Raw genomic sequence first — 15,087 nt, forward strand, 5'->3', positions numbered from 1 at the left:
AAGGTGGCAGTAAAAGTCATGAATGAGGAGGAACTATGGACCGGTAAATATCGTTTCATGGTCAAGTTCCGGGAAAGTCCTGATGAACCAGGGGGTATACATTATCCTCCATCAAATTTTTCCATTGGGAGTGAGCGGGGTTACCTGTTCTTCCCCAATGCGCCCAGGTTTTGTCGTCATTGTAGGAGGTATGGCCATACTCAGGAAGCATGCGACATCAGACAGATTATTTGTAGGAAGTGCAATGAGGTGGGTCATTCTTCCAATAATTGCAAAAATGAAATAGTCTGTAACCTCTGCGGAGAGAAGGGGCATGCCTTCAGAGACTGTATATTCCATCCTGGTTCATATGCGGGGGCAGTGGGAAGGGGAAGGAGAAGAAATGAATCTCCTGCACCCACAGCTACAACTCCGACTGCTCCAACTCCGACTGCTCCGATATCTACTCTGGCTTTCCTGGATGAGGAGGAGGCTCGGGTTGCTTTTCCAGAACTGGTTCGTGTGAATGTAAGAGGAAATATGGAGCTGGCACCTGAGCCACCGGTGCAGAGGGCCGCGTCTGTGGCTTCAGATGTCAGTGAGTCTGAGACGATAACTGATGATCGTATAGGCATGGAAGTGGCCCCGGTGGAGGATCTGGAGGCTGAAATTCCAGACATGATGGTTACATTGCAGGGGGAAGAGGAGTCTGATCTGACCAGAACACCGCATGTGGCCTGGAGCGATGTCGTTTCTGACCTTGAGGAGGAGGGAGGTCAGGGGGACTTTGACCCCCAGCGGCGGGATTATAGTTCAGATGAAGATGGAGGCGCTTCAGTGAAGAAAAAGAAGAAAACTGAACCATCCTTTTCCCCTTTAAGTGACTGCAGTGTGAGTCCAGCCCGGGTGTACCCTACTGCATCCGATCCCCAAGATGTGTCTTTTTTGGGGGAAGGCACAAACTACGTTATCTGCACGTCCAGCGTCCTACCCCCAGAAGGGTTAGTATGATGTACAGGTGGGCATGTTGTCGTGACCTGCCACATCAAATTAATAGATGGGTGCCCAAGTTGCTCTCAGCATCTTGTCGCTAAATGTTCGGCTGATTAAATCTGAGTCGAGAAGAGTGGCAATTTTCGACTACTTGAGCAACTTGGATGCGGACGTATACTGTGTCCAGGAGTGTGGGATCTCCGATCCCTTAAGTGAAAATGCATGGCCTTTAGGTCAAAGTGTGTGGTCTGGTTCTGTATGTAATAAAAATTGTGGGGTAGGTGTTTTGGTGAAGGGTTATAGTGTTAAGATAGAAAGTTACATGGTGGTGGAGGCGGGGAGGTGTGTAATATGTGAGTTAAATTGTAGGGGGTGGAGGGTTAGGGTGGTAAATATGTATGCACCAATAGATAAAGGGGAGAGGCTGGAAATTTTTGAGAAATTATGTTTTTTTTTATCTGGCAAAATGCCAATAATTTTTGTTGGAGATTTCAATTGTGTGACGGAGGGGGATAAGATGGATGTTACAGGTAAAAGACTCAAGAGTCTTGTGGCGGATTTTTCCTTACAGGATGCTGCGGAAGTTTTTTTAGGTAATCCACCTCCTGCGACCTATAAGGCCGACAGGGGAGGCATAGAGTCTAGAATAGACCGTATCTTCTTTTCTTCACAAAATGTTATTTGTAGGAATTTCCAGCAGGAAGATGTTCCCTTCTCTGACCATGTGTGTTTGAGGGCACGTCTAGAAGGTAAGATTTCCTTTGTATATGGTGGTGGCGTGTGGAAACTTAATGTGCGTTTGCTGGAAGATAATAGGATCATGCGTGATTTTAGGCGAATGTATGTTAGGTGGAGGGATAAAAAAAGTGATTTCAGGAATGTGCTTGAGTGGTGGGACTGGATGAAGAGTGAGATTGTTTTTTTCTTTAGAAAAAGGGGCAGGAGGAAAGCAGCAATGAATAGAGCAAAATTTAATGATTTAAGCTCTAGACTGGAGTGGCTGAGGAAGTTAAGGATGATTGGAGTGGATGTGGATGTTTTGATGTGTCAAGTGAAAGAAGAGATTAAGAAATATATTGAGGGTAAAGGGAAAGAAATTATTTACCGTTCTAAGATTGAACATTTGGAGAAAAATGAGAAATGCACAAGGTTTTTTTTCAAAAAAGTTTTTGGGAAGAAAGTAGATATGGATGAGGTGGTGAATGGTGATGGGGTGTGTGTGAGTGGGAAGGATGTGATGCAGGAGGTGGTGTTGTTTTATAAGGAGTTGTATGGGGAAAAATGGGTTGATGATAGGATGTTGACTGATGCTTTGGGGTGTTTAGAAGGTTGTTTGGGTGAGGATGAACGTGAAATATTGGATGATGTAATTGTGTTGGATGAAGTTAAAAAAGTGGTGATGTCTGCGAGTAAGAATAAAACACCTGGGAAGGATGGACTGCCCGTGGAGTTATATGTTAAGGAATGGGACACGATGGGAAATGACTTATTGGAGGTGTGCCAGTATATGTTCACGGAGAATATGTTGAGTGAATCTATGAGAGATGGGTGGTGGTTTTGGTTCATAAGAAAGGTGATAAAAAGGATTTGGGGAATTGGAGGCCAATCACCCTTTTGAATGCAGACTATAAGGTGTTTAGTAAATTGTTGGCTAGCCGGATGCGGGAAGTGATTGGCGGTGTGGTGGATGAAGATCAAGTGTGTGCAGTGCCTGGGAGAAGTATGACTGAAAATTTGGTGTTGTTGCGTGATGTGATTGGGGATTGTATGAGTCGTAAGCAGAAATGTTTGTTGTTTTCGGTTGATTTTGAAAAAGCTTTTGACCGTGTGTCACATAGCTTTATGTTTAAGGTTTTGTCTAAGATGGGTTATTCCAGGAATTTTGTAAACTGTGTTAGGAGTTTGTATTGTAATGTTTCAAGTGAATTTTTGGTGAATGGGTGGTTGAGTGAGAAAGTGAGAATTAAATCAGGAGTGCGTCAGGGGTGCCCTATGTCCCCTTTTTTGTTTATTAGTGTGATTGAAGTGTTGATGTGTATGATTAGGAAGGATAAGGTTATGAGAGGTGTGATGATTCCTGGGAGTAATGGAAAGGATGTGAGAATTCTAGGTTACATGGATGATGTAGTGATTGTGAGTGGGAATATGGCTGCGATGAGTAGGGCAAGGTTGATATTAAGTTTGTTTTGTAGTGTCTCAGCTTTTAAGGTCAATTGGACTAAGAGTTCCTTCAAATGTTTTGGTGAGAGGAATGTACGGATGGATGGTGTGAGGTGTGAGGATGGTGCAATAAAGGTGCTTGGGATTAAGTTTAATGATGATTTGAAAGGAAATGAGAGTTGGGAAGATTGTGGGGTGAGAGTGGTGCGCAAGTTGAATTTTTGGCGAATGAGAGAATTAACTCTGACTGGGAAAGTTCTGATTATTAAGGCAGTTATTTTGCCTATTTTGTTGTTTGTTGCGAATGTATATCCTGCTGCTTTTAAGAAAATTAGGAAAACTGAGAAATTCATCTTTAATTTTCTTTGGGGAAGTCGCATGGAGAAATTGAAACGGGAATATGTCTATAAGTTATGTGTAAATGGTGGTTTGGATTTTCCAAATATTGATTTCTTTTTAGGGATTAGTTACGTGAAAATGGTGGTGGTGGTTCTAGGGAAAAGTAATAAGTGTGCTTATATGATGAAGTATTCGGCTGGATGGATGCTTTATGGCTTAAAGTGGGTCAAAAGGGATGCTAGAGTGCCTAAAAGTTGCTTTTAAGTGTCCTGTATGGTATGGTTGTGTTGAGAAATTTGTAAGGAAGTATGATTTGTTGTCCGTTAACATGAGTGATTTTAGGCAAAAGAAGAAAGTCATTAGGATGGTGCGTGAGCGTGAGGTGGTATGTAATATCAATGGGTTGAGAGGGGAGGAAGTAACCGAGATGTGGAGAAAATTAAGTATAGATGGTGTGACTAACAGACAGAGAGATATTGCTTGGATGATATTGCATGACATTTTGCCTGTTAGAGATGTGCAAAAGAAGAGGGATTTAGTTAAATCTGAGGTATGCCCGAGGGATGGATGTGGTTTGAGAGAGCATGTTAGACATATGGTATGGGATTGTGATTTTCCATATGATGTATGGAAGAGTATAGGGGGACTTTGCAAGGAATTGGTGGGTGTAAAGTATGTTAATTGGAAACTTGCTATGTTTGGGATGGGTGCATGTAGTAGAATTAAGGATAGGATTTTATGGTTGTTGGTGGTGTGTGTAATTGAAAGTTTGTGGGATGCGAGGAATTTGTTAGTTTTTAAAAGGAAGAAAATGTCAGTTAATGAATGTTTGAGATTGATTCTGTCACGTATGTATGTAATATACCTCTGGGATCAGGAACGTGGAAGTATTATAGATGCTGAAGGGATCTGGAAGTTTAAAAAGTGGAGGTTTTTGGTAAAGTTTAATTAGTAGTGTATAATGTACCTGATGATAAGGTTTGGTTTTATTTTTGATTATATACCAAGTGTGATGAAAGGCTAAGTGTCAATGAAAGGCTTTTGTAAGTCGATTTGATTGAGCTTATGCTCCGGCCTATCTGATTTGGTTAAAAAAAAAAAAAAAAAATCTGTTGTTATCAGTTTAATATCTGATACGTCCCCTATCTGGGGACCATATATTAAATGGATTTTTAGAACAGGGAGATGGAAAAAGAGCTTGCTCTGTCCACTCCACGCATTGACCTGGTATTGCAGTATCTCCAGGACCGGTGCACCCCTTCTTTAATGCAGTTTCTAAAATCAGAAAGTATTGAATTCAATGTTTTTTGTTCATTTTGCTTGTTTGTCGGATTTTGGGATGGACTCTTTGGCTTTGCTTTTCTTCTCCTCATTGGATTTTTCATGTTCAAAGTTGCAGAAGCCAGATGACAAGCTCATTTTGGTTCAACTTCAGCAACTGTGCATTGCATTGCCATGTAATGTAACGCAATGCTATCTTTCTAGCTCTCCCTCTTTACTTCCTTTTGGATAAACAGACATATTAGGCAAGCATTTTGGAGCTTTCACCTAAATAACTACAGGTGGTGAGATAAGCTGCACAATATAATTGACCTTTCAGTATATTGTTGCACACACACCATCTATTTAGCAAATGCCCTTGTTATCAACAGCAGCCTTTTAAACTCACCTGAGCTAACAGGTATGTGCGCTGGTTACTCTGCTGCGCTTAAAATTTCTTTTTTGGTTTGCTACAATGCCTTTTCTGAAACGTTGTCTCCCTCTGCTGGAACACTGACTTCTTTCAATTAATGCCTGCAGACTATAAAAGAGAACCCAACCCAAAAAGTTTGGTTGATTAGTCTGTGGCATTCTGTTAAACTGTTGCTTATGGCGGTCTCTGTGAGCTTCTCAGCGACATTCAGCCAGCCAGGTATCCTGCCTGCAGTAGATGGAATGTGGCAATGGAACGCTGGCTGCGCGTGTCATAATAGGCTCTGAGCCTTTATATACCTGCGCACAGCAGCAGCCACCTTCAGTCTGCTGCTGGACAGCCAGCAGCAGCAGGAGAGGTAAGTAATCAGCAGCCCTCCTGCTAAGGGTAGACAGCTGCTCGTTCCACCCCACCCCCCGCCTTAATTGGTTCTCCTCCCTTCCAACGGTGTTGAGGCGGGTGGGAACAGCAGGGGGTGAGGGTGCTGTGTTTAAAGAGGTGGAGTTATGCAGATCTAAAACGCGTGGATTGCAGCAGCAGCAAGCCGAAAAGTGCAGGCATGTAAGGGATCTAGAGGTTGACAACATGTCTTCTTAACGGGAGTCCAGGAGCTCATCTCCACAAATGGACTCTTCAGGATCCTTGGGTGGCTCCGTAGTTCGAAACCAATTCTGGTTATCGCTTCTCGGCCTTTTGGCTAAGATCAAGTGTAGTATCTGTTCTTTTAAGAACACAAGAGCTACGATCTACACTTGACGAGAGCGATCGAACTCGGAAGGAGAAGAGCTTCGGAGCCCAGCTGACATCGGAGAAGGAAGGCGGATATCGGTGGGAGGAAGAAGCTCTAAAGAATCCAGAAGAAGACGAAGACTCGGAGAAGAATCGGGCTGTCCTGTGGAATCTTCGAGGAAGAAAATCATCGAGACAAAGACCTTTCGGGGAATTTGTCCAGAACACGACGGGAGAAGAATCTGCATAGCTCCACCCATTCCAGGAAGAGTTCCAGATCCAGCTCCAAGAAGTAACTGCAGGAGGAAAGCCATGGCAAGTGCTGCGAGGAAGGCCGAAAAGAAGAGCCTGGAGCTGGGGACAGCCAGGAGGGCCCAGCCAGGAGCCGATTCTGACCCCAAGGACTCTGCCTCCACGACTGGCCAGCAGAAGGGACCCCAGAAGCCCCGCCACGAAGCTCCAGCCCTGGAGCCATGGATGCGGCAGACGGTGGCCCTGAAGCTGAAGGAAGTGGATGGGAGGGTGCCGGACATGTCCTCGGACGTGTTCTGCCAGAAGATGCTGCTGGATCGAGGCTTCTCCAGGTCGGACACCCTCAGCATCCAGACCTTCTTGACGGGGATCTTCTTCGTCACCTTCGCCACTGTGAACACCTGCAGGAGGTTCTGGGAAATGGTAAGCGCAAAAGGACCGGATAATTCTTTCTCTGCCTTTACAGGTAGCTGCCCTATCCAGAGGGACGAAAGGAGGATCACGGTCTCCATGCGCAACCCGCACACCCCAGGCCAAGACATCTGTACCTTCCTGAGACGCTTCTGTTTGGTTGTGAAGGAACCCTCTCACATCCTGAATGGACTCGGCTTCTGGACAGGTAAGTGGTCGGTGACCGTTAGACTTCACAGGGACCTGGCGTACTCAGACGGACTTCGGCACCTGCCCCCGACATTCTCCCTGGGCAACTCCTACGGCCTCATCTATTACCCGGACATGCCGCGGAACTGCAGGAGATGCGGCAAGAATGGCAACGAGATGAAGGACTGCAAGGAGGATGCCTGCAGGATTTGTCGAGTGACGGGACACAGCTCGAAGGACTGCCCGAAGAAGACGTCCTGCAACCTGTGTGGGCTGGCGGCTCATCTGTACAAGGATTGCCCCAGGCGTGAGAGATCCTGGGCATCGGTGGTTGCGACAACCCCAGCTACGGAGGACAAGGCCCCGACGACCAGGCCTGTGAAGGTCAAGGACGCGACGACCAAGGCCCCAGCGGCCAAGGCCGAGACGACCAAGGCCAAAGCGGTCAAGGAGTCGGTGGCCAAAGCCCCAGCGACGGTCCCAGCAGCTCCGAAGCAGAAGAAAAAGTCAAAGGAGGGTAAGAGTTCTGTCACCCCTCTCTCGATCCCTCCCCCTGCCACCCCCGTCCAATCCCCCCCCACCCCGGCCACCCCTGCTGAGGATTCCACTTCCTCTTCCTCCTTCCCCTACTCCTCAGCAGGTGTCCTTTCCCCTGCCCCGGCAGCCACTCTCCCTCCCCAGACCATGGTAGCGGTGGAATTAACCTTTCCTCCACCCGCCGCTATCTATTCCGAGGAGCATTTTCCCCTTCTTGTCTCCCCAGTTCCAACCCGGGGAAAGAGGAAGGTGGAGGACAGCCCTGCTACTGAATCCTCCAAAAAGAAGATTCTGGATTTCGTAGGCGAAAAGGAGGATACCCTCCCTGAGCCAGAAGAGATGGAGCACATGGTTGAGACCCTGGTGGCCGAGCCAGAAGAGGAGGAACTGGTGGTCGCCGAGATCGAGGCCGCGCTGCTTGACCAGATGGAGGAAGAGGGCCTGCTGGTGATCCCGTCACCAGCAGTCAACACCGACGAGGGACCACCCGACCGGAGTGGTAACTAAGGTGTATTGCCTGCGCTAACTTTTTCTTTTTTCCCTACATGATGGCTAATATTAACTTATTTTCCATTAATGTCAGGAGCATCAAGGACAAGTTCAGACGTCAGACTATTTATGCCTTCCTTACTTCCCAGTTGTGTGATGTTTATATGTTGCAGGAATGTTCCCTTCCCTCCTCTAGGTCCTTCAAACATCTGGCCAGGGAGTGGTCCCACGGTCCATCCTACTGGTCCGGTGGGGGTGACTGCAAGTCTGCGGGGGTCGCAATTCTGATCAGGGGGGGCGCATTCACGCTTGAGTCCGTCCAGGAGCTCATCTGCGGCAGGGCTCTTGTTGTAGATGGCAACTGGGCGGGAGAACCTGTCAGGTTCATCAACGTGTATGCGTCCCCACTGAAGAATGAGCGTTTGGAGCTTTTCCAGACCCTGCGGCTTCAGCTTGCCACCACCAGGACCTTAGTGATGGCCGGGGATTTCAACTGCCCCATCGAGGAGGATGGTCGTAGTTCTGGCACATCTGCCAAGTTGGACATCACGTCCAAGCTGCTCATCGAGATGGTAACCGAGGCCTCTCTTCAGGACGTGGTGGGCTCCATGGGGAGAGGCTCCACGAACTATTCGTGGAGCCGACCCGATGGCTCACTCCGCTCCAGGATTGACTTTGTGTTCACCTCTCGGGCAGTCAGGCAGAGTAGGCACTCGATGGTCTCCTGCTTCTTCTCCGACCACAGAGCCATTCACTTACAAGGTGTCCTCGGCGACGGTTTTCCGTCCGGCCCCGGCTCCTGGAAGCTGAATTGTGCTCTGCTGGCTCAGGATGAAGTCGTGGAGGAGCTGAGAGCAGCCTACGCAATGTGGCAGTCCTACAAGGGTAGCTTCCAAACAGTCTCTGATTGGTGGGAATATGTTAAACTTGAGTTTCGCTGTTTCTTTCAGGCCAAGGGTCGACAACAGGCGTGTGAGAAGAGGAGGGACTTCAGAGGGCTGCAGCGCGAGCTGCGGTCGCTGCAGGACCTTCTTCACTGCGGCTGGGACGTGAGGGAGGAGCTGGAGGAGACCAAGAAGAGCCTGAAAAGGCACTTTGAGGAGGAGTCCAAGCGAATCGTCTTCCGTTCCAAAGTGGAGAATCTGGAAAAGGGTGAGAAATGTAACTCATTCTTTTTCAGGAAACTTCATGCCGGTCACACGCCCCTGAACGAGCTGCGAGACGAGAGCGGAAACATGCGACGTGGGAAGGAGGACGTGATGAGGGTCGTCAGCGACTTCTACAGCGAACTCTACTCCCACAAGACTACCGACCCCGACGCTGCTGATAAGTTCCTGTCAGGTATCACTAACCATCTTGATCCTGCAGGCACGGCAGCCTTGGACAAACCTCTGATGGTGGGCGAATTGCTCTCTGCCGCTAAATCCTTTAGGACCGGCAGGACCCCGGGCAGTGATGGTCTTCCAGCGGAGCTCTATGTAGCGCTGGGAGACCTCATCTGTCCGGACCTGTTGGACCTGTACGAGGAGATGGTGGTGGAGGGTAGAATGCCTCCATCTTTGAGGGAAGGAATGGTCACGATCCTGTACAAGCGGAAGGGAGAGAGGTGCGACCTGAGGAATTGGCGTCCCATCACTCTGCTCAACGTGGACTACAAGATCCTGGCCAAGACGATGGCGACACGACTTAAGACGGTCATCGGACGGATCATCCACCCGGACCAGACCTGCGGCATCCCTGGACGTCGCATCGCAGACAGCCTCGCTCTCGTGCGGGACACGGTCGAGTACATAAAGGTCCGCCGCTCACACGCGGCCCTGGTCTCCTTGGATCAGGAGAAGGCCTTCGACCGGGTTTCCCACGAGTTCATGGGCCGAGCTCTGCACCGGTTAGGTTTGGGTAACATGTTTTGTTCGTATGTCCGTCTGATGTATTTTGATATCCACAGCTCGGTGTTGGTGAACGGCTGGAAGACTGACCCCTTCCCTGTCCTCTCTGGGGTCAGACAAGGCTGCCCTCTATCACCTCTTCTTTTTGTTTGTGTTATAGAACTCTTCGCAGAGGCTATCCGGCAGAATGGAGAGATCAGAGGGATCACCGCACCGGGTCCGGGACGACACGAGGTCAAGTGCTCGCTCTACATGGACGACGTCACCGTCTTCTGCGCTGATCGTGGTTCAGTCGACGCCCTCGTCCAGACGTGTGAGAGGTTCGGCCGGGCTTCAGGGGCCAAAGTCAACTGCAGGAAGTCGGAAGCCATGCTCTTCGGGGATTGGCAGCCGGCCTCCTCCGCCCCCTTCCCCTTCAACATTCAACCGGATTTCCTCAAGGTGCTGGGAGTCTGGTTCGGGAAGGAAGGAGCGGCCCTCAAGTCCTGGCAAGAACGCTTGGCCAAGGTGAAGCAACGGATCGGACTCTGGAGCCTCAGACACCTCACTTGTGAGGGTAAGGCACTCGTCCTGCGTAATGAGGTCCTGCCCGTCTTGCAGTACACGGCGCAGGCCTGGCCCCCACACGTCACTGTGTGCAGGGCCATTACCAGGACAGTGTTTCACTTTGTCTGGGGATCCAAGATGGACAGAGTCAGGCGGGCCGTCATGTACAAGGAGCCTCGCAAGGGTGGGAAGGGCGTTCCAGATATCCCCACCCTCCTGCGATCCTCTTTTGTGTGTGATTGTGTCCGCCGGACTTTGCAAGTCAAGAATGGCTCCGCGGGCAGGTCCATGTCTCGCTTCTTCCTGCTTCCTCTTTGGAGGCGACTCGGCTGGGACAAGTGGGACAGCTCCTTCCCCTACAACTGTACGACGCCATGGTTCTACGGAGACGTCGTTCGATTTGTGGGGGAGCATCAACTGGAGGGACTCAAGCCCGACTTGTGGAAGCCCAAAACTATCCACAAGCTAATCAGAGCCAAGGATGACGTGGAGAACATCACAGGACTTCACCAGGACACGCTGGAGACTGTGTGGACAAATGTGTCGTCTGACAGGCTGACCAACGGGCACAAGGACTTGTCGTGGATGGCGATTCAGGGCGGACTGCCCGTCCGGTCATTCATGCATGCCCGGAACCTGTGCAAGACCCGGTACTGCCCAAGGTGCCCCTTCGTGGAGGAAACATCTTTGCACACTTTTTGGGACTGCGGATTTGCACAGCGCCTATTGACTGCACTTGAGGACGACCTGAGGAACTCTGTCCCCAGGGCGAGCCTATCGCACCATTCTGTGCTTTACGGACTCTTCCCTGGGGTTCATACCGTCGGAGCCATCCAGGAGGCTTGGCGCCTTATGAACTGCTTCAAGGATGCCGTTTGGGTCGCCAGGAACCGGCTCATCTTGAGGAGGGAGAGGATGTCCATCCAGGACTGCCGCAGGCTGATCCACAGCCTGCTCAGAGACTATTCCATCATGGACGGTCCGGAGGACGAGGATGAGGACTAAACCCCTCCTCCCCCTCTCCCCTTATGTGTCTTGTCTTTCAATAAAGCTTCGGGCCTGTGATTTTCCCCTCCCCATCCCCTTTTTCCCAATCCCCATCCCTTATCACGGTTCGTCGTACTGTATTGATTGACATGCTTTTTCTTTCAGATTGAGTGTTTTGTGTAGCATAGGGGTGTGATGTGTCTAGTTAGTGCGTCGTATCCTCATGCTATGTAAATATGATGTAGAATTCTGTGTGTACTGGGCTGCGGCACTGTACACTGTCTGTTAACTTATTTTTTGTGCTAATAAAAGATATATTCAATCAAAAAATCTGTTCTTATCAGTTTAATATCTGATACGTCCCCTATCTGGGGACCATATATTAAATTAATTTTTAGAACAGGGAGATGGAAAAAGAGCTTGCTCTGTCCACTCCACGCATTGACCTGGTATTGCAGTATCTCCAGGACCGGTGCACCCCTTCTTTAATGCAGTTTCTAAAATCAGAAAGTATTGAATTCAATGTTTTTTGTTCATTTTGCTTGTTTGTCGGATTTTGGGATGGACTCTTTGGCTTTGCTTTTCTTCTCCTCATTGGATTTTTCATGTTCAAAGTTGCAGAAGCCAGATGACAAGCTCATTTTGGTTCAACTTCAGCAACTGTGCATTGCATTGCCATGTAATGTAACGCAATGCTATCTTTCTAGCTCTCCCTCTTTACTTCCTTTTGGATAAACAGACATATTAGGCAAGCATTTTGGAGCTTTCACCTAAATAACTACAGCTGGTGAGATAAGCTGCACAATATAATTGACCTTTCAGTATATTGTTGCACACACACCATCTATTTAGCAAATGCCCTTGTTATCAACAGCAGCCTTTTAAACTCACCTGAGCTAACAGGTATGTGCGCTGGTTACTCTGCTGCGCTTAAAATTTCTTTTTTGGTTTGCTACAATGCCTTTACTGAAACGTTGTCTCCCTCTGCTGGAACACTGACTTCTTTCAATTAATGCCTGCAGACTATAAAAGAGAACCCAACCCAAAAAGTTTGGTTGATTAGTCTGTGGCATTCTGTTAAACTGTTGCTTATGGCGGTCTCTGTGAGCTTCTCAGCGACATTCAGCCAGCCAGGTATCCTGCCTGCAGTAGATGGAATGTGGCAATGGAACGCTGGCTGCGCGTGTCATAATAGGCTCTGAGCCTTTATATACCTGCGCACAGCAGCAGCCACCTTCAGTCTGCTGCTGGACAGCCAGCAGCAGCAGGAGAGGTAAGTAATCAGCAGCCCTCCTGCTAAGGGTAGACAGCTGCTCGTTCCACCCCACCCCCCGCCTTAATTGGTTCTCCTCCCTTCCAACGGTGTTGAGGCGGGTGGGAACAGCAGGGGGTGAGGGTGCTGTGTTTAAAGAGGTGGAGTTATGCAGATCTAAAACGCGTGGATTGCAGCAGCAGCAAGCCGAAAAGTGCAGGCATGTAAGGGATCTAGAGGTTGACAACATGTCTTCTTAATGGGAGTCCAGGAGCTCATCTCCACAAATGGACTCTTCAGGATCCTTGGGTGGCTCCGTAGTTCGAAACCAATTCTGGTTATCGCTTCTCGGCCTTTTGGCTAAGATCAAGTGTCTTGTACAGGCGACTGTGGTCCAGAAGGTACTCGGGTACCCCTCTCCTCGGCCTTGCAGGGTGACCCACTTCGGTGGGCTCCCCTGCCTGCTGCTATTGGGAGAGGGCTTAGTCCCAGGGTAATGGGTTGCGATCCCCCCCAGCCTCTCAGGTGTTTCTGTTTACAGAACTCTGAAAGGAGCAGATTGCAAGCGGTTTGCGATTTGCTTTTTCTTGTTGCGTTACCATGGAGGTTGACCCCAACCTCGTGCCTCACTATGCGAGGCTTAAAAACACTATCCGTATTCATTTCACAGAGGGCGGAAGTGATGAAAGGAAATTGCGGTACGTAGTCCAGGACGTGCTTGAAGGGCTCTTTCATGTGCAGAAGAACGAGATTCTCTCTATCCAGGATTATCCGAGGCGTGGCGATTATGACATCACCTTCACCGGGGAAGGCATTTTTCAGGATGTCCTGGTAAGAGCCAGAAAGGCAAAAAACAATCCTATTCTAAAAGGAATACAAGTTATCGAGCACGTCCTGGATGAGGTAAAAATGGTAATCCTTAAAGTATTTTCTCCTTTCGTTACTTCAGTGGAACTAACATGTTTTCTTTCAATGTACTTTAAAAGTGTAAAATGTATAGGGAAAGTACTTAATGAGTTTCACATATGGACGTCCAAATGGAAATTTCTAGTAACATGTGAAAGAGACCCTAATTTCCCAGGCGGTGTGAAACTCCCTCCTGCACGTTTTAAAATAGGTTCCTCAAATGGAGACTTCTTTTTTTCTGGTATGCCACCCTTTTGTAGAAACTGTGGAAAATATGGCCATTTTAAGGATGACTGTGAGGCAACCTGTAGAAACTGTGCTAGTACAGAACATGACACCAAAGAATGTTCTCATGATAAAAAATGTAATTTCTGCCAAAAACCTGGTCATTTTTATTTTTCATGCCCACATAGGTTCTGGGAGGCCGAACAGAGACGGAAAGGCCAGGACATCCGAAAATGAACCAACAGGTCAGACCACCCCTCAGGAGGAGGAACAACAACCTGGAGCCTCAACGAGCAAAGAGGGCGATTCGAGTGATGAGGACAGCTCAGAGGTAATGAAGGGTAACTCCCAAGCAGTGAGGAAAAGTTGGCACCAAGACAACAGGGAGGCTAAAAGAAAGGCAGAAAAGGAACAAAAGGGCATGATCGGTAAAACCAAAAGAGACCGGCAGAAGGTTGACACCGAGCCCGAGGCAAAAACTGGGTTTCCTGGGCCTGAGTCTGAGGCTAACTGGACTACGGTGGGTCCCCATAAAAAGAAAAGAGGGAAGAAAGATGGTTCGAATGGAGCGGCTGATGGGGATCAGATGGACACATCTCCTGGTGGGGAGGTGGACGTTGGTCCCCCAAAGGTCCCGGACCCTGCTGACCCCGGTGGGGAGCCGGGCCTTGCCAGCTCCGTGAGCTCGGGTACATTGCCTTGTACACAACCTTCCCCTGTGTGTCGGCCTCCCCTGGGTGCAGGGGAGCCACCTGGGGACCCACCTGATAAGGATCTGAATGGCCAGCCCATGGAGACCCAGGGTGCTGTTCCTCTTAGTTGTCTCCCAAGCTACTCACATGTAGCGTTGGGTCATTGTCTTGGTGAGTCAAGTTCCTCCTCTATGGAGTCCTTACTTACGATAAATTCGGACGAGGGAAGTAGCTCGAGCGTAAGTGGTCTGGCCGGTTCAGCGGATAGGAAGTAAGTTCCGTATTTCTGTTTTATATAATTTTTTTACTTTCCTCCAATGGCAGAACTTAAGGGCATTTCCCTCAATGTGAGGGGTCTAAAATCAAAAACCAGAAGAGTAACATTATTTAATTTTTTAACTTGTCTTACGGCTTCCGTCTTCTTTTTACAGGAATGCAATATCCCGCACACAGTATCCTACAAAAAATACAAAGAGGATTGGAAATGTGGCCCATCAGTGTGGTCCGGGTCAAATGTTACCGGATCAGCAGGGATAGCTATACTTTTTAAGGGAAACGTTCAAATTGATTTTATCCAAGAGATTTTACCAGGTCGTATGTTATTAGTTAAAGCTTTTATTAATGGTGTAAAATGGCAATTTTTAAATTTTTATGGGTCCCCAGATAAAAATGAAAGAGCTGACATGTTAGAGATTTTACCATTATTTATTAATACCTCTGAACCTTTTATCTTGGCAGGTGATTTTAATTGTATTTTAAAGGGTGAAAGTCGGCGCTCTACAGCCGTAAGTAGAAACTATGACAAAACTTCCGGTATGT

General features: G+C 48.4%; 2 non-coding genes and 1 pseudogene across 2 annotated transcripts; all 3 read left to right on the plus strand.

Moving 5' to 3' along the window:
- The first annotated feature begins 4,548 nt into the window (after positions 1 to 4,548).
- On the plus strand, positions 4,549 to 4,732 carry LOC141197982 (U2 spliceosomal RNA). The gene has a single exon (XR_012269981.1). It is a non-coding gene; the product is annotated as a U2 spliceosomal RNA (small nuclear RNA).
- Positions 4,733 to 5,841: 1,109 nt separating this feature from the next.
- On the plus strand, positions 5,842 to 5,919 carry LOC141198001 (U2 spliceosomal RNA; annotated as a pseudogene).
- A 5,564-nt stretch (positions 5,920 to 11,483) lies between these two features.
- Positions 11,484 to 11,676, plus strand: LOC141197872 (U2 spliceosomal RNA). The gene has a single exon (XR_012269898.1). It is a non-coding gene; the product is annotated as a U2 spliceosomal RNA (small nuclear RNA).
- The last annotated feature ends 3,411 nt before the right edge of the window (positions 11,677 to 15,087 follow it).

The sequence above is a fragment of the Phyllobates terribilis genome, unplaced genomic scaffold, assembly GCF_046119375.1.
Source record: "Phyllobates terribilis strain yellow unplaced genomic scaffold, ASM4611937v1 Scaffold_94__1_contigs__length_6153435, whole genome shotgun sequence".
In the NCBI taxonomy this organism is placed as follows: domain Eukaryota; kingdom Metazoa; phylum Chordata; class Amphibia; order Anura; family Dendrobatidae; genus Phyllobates; species Phyllobates terribilis.